Here is a 6,681-nt window from a genome sequence, read left to right as displayed (position 1 = left end):
CCCCCCAACTCCAGGCACCAGCACTTGAACCAGGAAAAAAAAAACCAAAAAAAGCCTCCTACTCACCATAGAAGCAGGGGTTGTGGGGGCTCCAGGGCCTCCTAGCAGAGCCCCCTGGGCAGCACAGGGCAGCAGGGGGAAGCAGGGCCTGGGCTGGGGCTGTCACCTGGCCCTGCTGTGAGGGTGGGGCCCCAGTGACCCAGAGAGACAGATAAAACTGCCCATAAGTATCTCCTCATAGGGCCTGGCCTGCAAGCCCCTAACCATATGAGTGGCCCTTCTCTGGACCCTCTCCAGATTATCTACATCCCTCTTGATGTGCGGCACCCAAAACTGCACGCAGTACTCCAACTGCGGTCTGACCAGCACCCGATAGAGGGGAAGTATCACCTCCTTGGATCTGCACATAACAGTGCAATTCTTCTGCTGCAAGGAACTCAGAAAGACCACAGCAGTTCCGAATAGTTTTAACACTGTTTGAAATCTCTGGGTTTCTCTTCTCAATCATGTTTTCCCAATTAGCAATATACTAACATTGCATGGCACTCCTCAGCAGCCTTGAAAGAATCTCAAGGCAGCCTAGGATGCCATGGCATCCTGGTTTAGAATCAGTGTCCTAGAAAAAAGGAAGCTCTGCCATACTTTTAGTTTTCTCCTCTTTATTAAAAAGCTTCCTGTACCCTTTCCATAAGCCTTTGTCTGCACAAGGTTCAGTCTTCATTGTGAGAAGAACCTCTTCAAGGTTAAAAACAAAGAGAGAAAGTGAATCCATCACCAAACAACACATGGGAAACACTTTGGATGCCTTTCTGTCTATTTTTCAATTTCAAATTTGCATTTTAAATCCAAATCCCTCCAAGATATTTGTTCACTAGCTCCTATGCAAAGCTGATGAGCTCTGATCATAATAAATTAAAGTCTGTAATTCTGTCATTTACTTAGTATATTAGATGATCACAAGATACAATGGTAAATATTTCTGGAAACCAAAACAATACCTCATTATATGTAAAGAAATAGGGGATGAGTTTTACTAACGGAATTATGTCTGATTAATGTAAGCAGCAAGCAGAGCATTTTGTAAGACTCTTAATCGCTTTTTTACATGCACATGCATGTGAGAACATAAGCCTTACCTGCTACTACACAAGCTATAAGTTAGTAAGAGGTACTTATTGGGCCAGATTGGAGGTTCAAGTAGGTATCAAGTAGGTTATGTCACAAAATTTCTGTACAGTTCCTTTTTGGAAAAAAAAAATGTTTTTAATTAGCTTTGGAGTTCATTCATAGATCCCATTGATTTCCCTAGAGCAGTACACCCTGGGTACTTTGAAAGCCTTTAAAATATGCCACTAGGGACCATGCAATGTTAACACTGTTAGGTGTGCAAATATGATTCACATGATAAACCTGGAGGGTGCATCCAGACAAACACAGTTGTGCAGTATATGGTGCTGCAAACACGTTTGCAGTGCCACATACCACACAGTCCATAGTTCTCCGTGCTGGAAGGGCATGCTGTCTGTGTGTGCTTTGCTCCATTTTTTTTTCTCTGAGTTTGTTTTTTTTTTTTTGATTCCTGAGTATCTGGTGGTAAAAAAAAAAAGTGTGGTGAAAAAAACCCAAAGCAGCACCTGCTCAGGCAGCAGGTGCTGCTAAACAGTGGAGTTGGGCCACTTGGAGATGCCCAGAGATTTCAGATAGGAATCCATTGTGATAAAAACATTCAGCCCTTTTGGGGTTTTTCTGAGTTCTTTGCAACAGAAGACTTGTACTTTTATTTTTTCTGTAGTCAATAAAAAAAATGTAAAAACTAAGAGCTAGCATTTTTCTAGGAGTGCCTTGAATCTATTTAGGGGTGCCTTAAGTCTAAGAAGATTAAGAACCATTATGTTAAAGGTACAGGAAGCCAATTAACCTGTATGGAAATCCTGAGTCCCTCACTAGCCTTTCCCATTCTGGCAATGAACTTACAATGAAGCCATACTACCAATGAGGACTATAGTGAACACTGAACAATTAACTTATACTAAACAATCTGGAATCTCTGTTAGTGAATAAAATATGCAAGCAAGGCTCCCTCATACATAAAAGATTCAAGTTAAACTGTCACATTAAAATATCACAGTCATTTTTTTCATACTATTTAAACCCCCTTTTTACATACCCTTGAATTTTACTACACCATGCAAAGGAAAAGCATATATTTTAGTTTTACAAGCCCATTTATATAATAATAATAATTATCATAATAACAAACACAGTGGGTGTGTCTACACATGAATTTAGGTGTGCCTATATTTAATGGATATTAGCTTAATGCACACTATGGCAATTTAGGCTTGCGTCTACATGCGCACACATTAAGGCACATTAAAGCCATGTGTGCAGACTGATGTGGGACTAAAGTTATTCCCAAGTCAGTTCGTGCCAGTGTTAATGTGCCTTAATGTGTCTACACGTGCACTAATGCGCTTTAGCTATTTGCACCTAAATTTGATACTTGCTTCTGAAGGTATCAAATGTAGGCACGAATAGCCTAAAATCACCCTTTTTAAGGTGAGTTAAGGGTACACATGTGTAGACGTGCACCCTTAATATACCTTAAACCAAGGTAAAGTGCCTTAAACTGGAACATGTAGATGCACCAAATATTACCTAAATAGCTCTGTATTTAAATTAGTTTCCTTCATTTTACTAATTTCAATGAAAAATTATTCCATTCAACAAGAAATGCTAAGATACCATTCCATGCCTTGCTTATTTCTCTACTCAGCCACTAAACTTCTTCCTCTCTCCTTTTAGTTTATTCAAAATGTTACCATGTCATCATCTATGCCTTTGTCTTTTACTATAGTTCTTATTTCAAATCACTCATCTGGCTTCCTTTCACCTTCTGGATTCAAATTGAGCTCTTCATCTTCAAGGTTTTGCAAAATATCTCTACCTTTCTTTTTCTGTATGCCATTATCTCTTCCTTTCTCCCTCTCACTACCCTTGTTCCGCATGAGCCTAAATTTTCCTTTGTATCTTTTTTTCATTTTTTGGCCTCAGGTCTTTTTTCATGATGTCTATTATATCTGACTTCAATTCCTTAGGAGCCAAATATATACAAAATGAACAAAAGACTCCCACTCCCAATCACTTGAACAACTTGTAGTGTACAATTTTCTACATGTTCTTTTAAATTCCTCTTACAAGAAGTTTATTCAGTGGAGACATGGAGAAGAGTCTATCACCTTTCTTTTTCTATGCACACTTCATGCATTTTAAGACATTTATCAAATCTCAAGTTTGAATCATCTCAGTTCTTGCAATCTTTCCTCATATGTCATGTTTTCTAGACCTCTAGTTTTTGTTGTTGTTGTTGCTCTCCACTGGACTTCGTTGACCTATCCTCAGCTTGTAGTCCATTGTAACCTTCAGGTCTTTTGCTAGAGTACTGCAGCCTGGACAGTCATTCCAGAATTTGTTGTGGTGCATATGATTATTTTGTCCTATACGTAATACTTTGCATTTGTCCTTATTACACTTCAGTTAGTTTATTTTTAAGACATTTTCTCCAAAGTATCAGTCATTGAATCCCAGTCTTATTCTTCAAGTTGTCTTCTCATCCACACATCTTGGTATCATTTGCAAATTCACTGAGAGTGCACTCAATTCCATTTATATCATAAACAGTGACATTACACACTGGACTGAGTATAGCTACTGGAATCAGAATAAACTGGAAAAATTCACTTGAGTTCCCCTCCAAGGTAGAGACTCAGACAACCGTAACTACTTTTTGATCATTGTGATCTAACCAGTTACATACACTTCTGACTATAGGTTCATCTAAACTGAACGTCATTGGGCGTGTCTACATGTGACTACATCACCATAACAATGTGCTATGATGATGTAGCATTTATGGGCATTGACACATGACCAGCACCTATGTTGCTGTAGCAATGTGCTCCCCTGGTATTGCACACCTCTACAACAAAGTAGCTGCTAAAGATAACCGTGCACCAAGTGTACGGCACAGTATGGGCAGCGGGGTGGTTTACTGCATTGTGATCTAGTAATTCCAAAAAGAAGTACTAAATCATGGTGCAGTAAGAACATCACCATAGCAACATGTGTAGATAGATGCACCTAATTATGTCATATTTTGCAGCAATTTATACTTTTAGAATAAATTAAGAGAACAAACAAAAAATCACAAATGAAATCTCCATAAGAGGCAAACAGTGTGTGTCTTCTCTGCAGCAGTATAAATTAATCACAAAATGTCACTTGCCTCCAGCAATACTGAACATTCATGGATTAGATTTTGCCTAACTTTGCTCAACTACACTCATGGTAAAAGTTTCACTCAGTTCAGTGCAAGGGGAGTAAAATCTGGTTCTAACAGGAAGGATGCTCTCATCTTTATCTAGTCCATGGTCTAGTGTTTAGGCTACTGACTTAGAAAATGGGAGATGAATGTTAAAACCCATTCAGTGTGAAAGAGACTTTGACACCAGCATTTTTACTTCCTGGGTAAGGTCCCTACCATTTTTGCTGCCATGCTTAATTTCAGCCAAACAACACATGGTTCTTTGCTGCTCACGGATTTGGGAATTTGAGGAAAATTCATGTAGTTTCCCAGATAAAATAGGGATGAAAAAGCATGTAAACAATTAGATAACTTGGCTGTAAATAATTAGATACTTTGGTTGTTTCTGAGCATGCTCACTAGGCCTAAAAGAATTAGGGGTGCTGTACAGGGGGTACATCTACACAGGATTCCTTAATGCACAGTGGATTTTTCTAAGGTGCATTAGATATCACAGCAACAGCTACTTTGGTACCGTGCATTAGCACAGCTACTGCACCTTTATCTAGTATTTAATATTAGAGGTATTAAACTTAATGCATATTAGCAATGGTTCATTAATGAATGTGTAGATGTGCCCAGGTTCAAATAGATGTTTAGTGCCTTAGGTACCTGAAAAAGCACTTAGGTGCATTATGGGCATTCTAGCATTTGAGCATCACACTGCTTCACCTCAAAATAAGACATAATTTGATGTAGAAAAGAAAATAAATTGCAATAGATGTCCTTATTTTTTAAAAACATGATTTCTGTTTCATGTGACATTGCAAATATGTTTTAGTCGGCTTGTCAAAATCATACAAAAACAAATGACATTTCCTATGAAATAGAGTTATGTTTTAAGCAGTTATAGTAAAAACTTTCATCTCCTATAAAGAGAGTTTGTAAAGAGCATAACTTTGCAAGACCAGGCGATTAGTCCAGTGAAAGATATCATCCACAAAAGTCCTTGCTTAACAGCATAAGGCAATCTGGACTTTTTGTCTAGATCAGCTAAGTAGAAACTTCCCTATGTATTTACAAATGTTACTTTTAGATAGACCCAACTAGGATTAGGTCAATCTAAATGCTGATCTGTGTAAATATTTGGGGAGAGTAAATTGGGTAAAAAATGGTAAAAAATGCACTACAAAATGGCAACATCTGTGGGTTTCTCTTGTAAAATAAGAAATCTGCATTTGCCTCTGGTAGAAGGTAAACTCCATGGTTTACCCCATTTTTCCATGGGAAACGGAAAACCCAGATCCCTGCCCAACACTGGGGTACAAAGCTGAGGTAATTTAAACTACCCTGATCTAAATGTTCTCTGCCCAGACCCTAATCTGTATGCACAGATGATGTACTCAGTCAGTGCTATGGCTACAACTGCACTTTTGACCATATAACAACTGAACCTACAGATTAAAATAAAAGGAAAAAAAAGTGTAACATTATTAATAAAAAATGCCCTATTTTCTTCTTGAAAATGAAGAAAGTTGTGCATAAAAACTAATAATGAAAATGAAATTATGAATAATAAGGCAGGTCATTCACTTTGACCCCAATATAGCAAAATAATTAAATGCATACTCAAATTCAAACACATGAATAGTTCAATTGACTATTCCACTGAATGGTATCACTCAAGTAATTAAAGTTAAACACTTGCTTATGAGTTTTTTCTTTTTTTAAATTGGGTTTGTAAGTCAATTAACATACTGCTAGATAGTCTCTCCTGATTGTCAATTGACAATAAATATATGAAGTCAGATTATGCCTCCTACTGCAACTACTTATGCCATCCATAGGTTATCAAGAGGCTATAGTGGGACTAGAATACTGCTTCTGGAAAATCCTTCCTATACAGAAGCACTAGAAGTAGGTGTCTGCCATGGACAAGAGAGTCAGTGTCCTAAACTGTACTGTGTCTAGTTAGTCTAATATACTCTGGGTACTATGCTTTATTCTTTCCTGTATCCTTCTGTGACCCCCAAGATACATTCCCATTTCCACCTCATTTTTCTGTAGAAGAAAGGACACACTTGGCTACTGTGTCCTTTAATTTTTGTTATTTTCAGAACAGAATATATTCAGATTTCTAAAAAGATTTTAGGATACATTGAATATGAAAAGCAGGGTATATATAACCATGTTATAGCCTATTCTACTAATGCTATTTATATAATAGTATAGCTATATGCTACCCTAACCATGCTTTAAAGTCAGTTAGGCTCGGAAGCGGCGAGAGACGCACGGGTGAAAGCTCGCTGCGCCCCCGCTCCCCCGACGCCCCCCAAAACCCTCCAGCAGCCGCGGAGCCCCCCGCCGACCCCCAGCAC

Source organism: Alligator sinensis, unplaced genomic scaffold (assembly GCF_000455745.1).
Source record: "Alligator sinensis unplaced genomic scaffold, ASM45574v1 scaffold600_1, whole genome shotgun sequence".
Lineage (NCBI taxonomy): Eukaryota > Metazoa > Chordata > Crocodylia > Alligatoridae > Alligator > Alligator sinensis.
Note: the sequence above shows the minus strand (reverse complement) of the source record.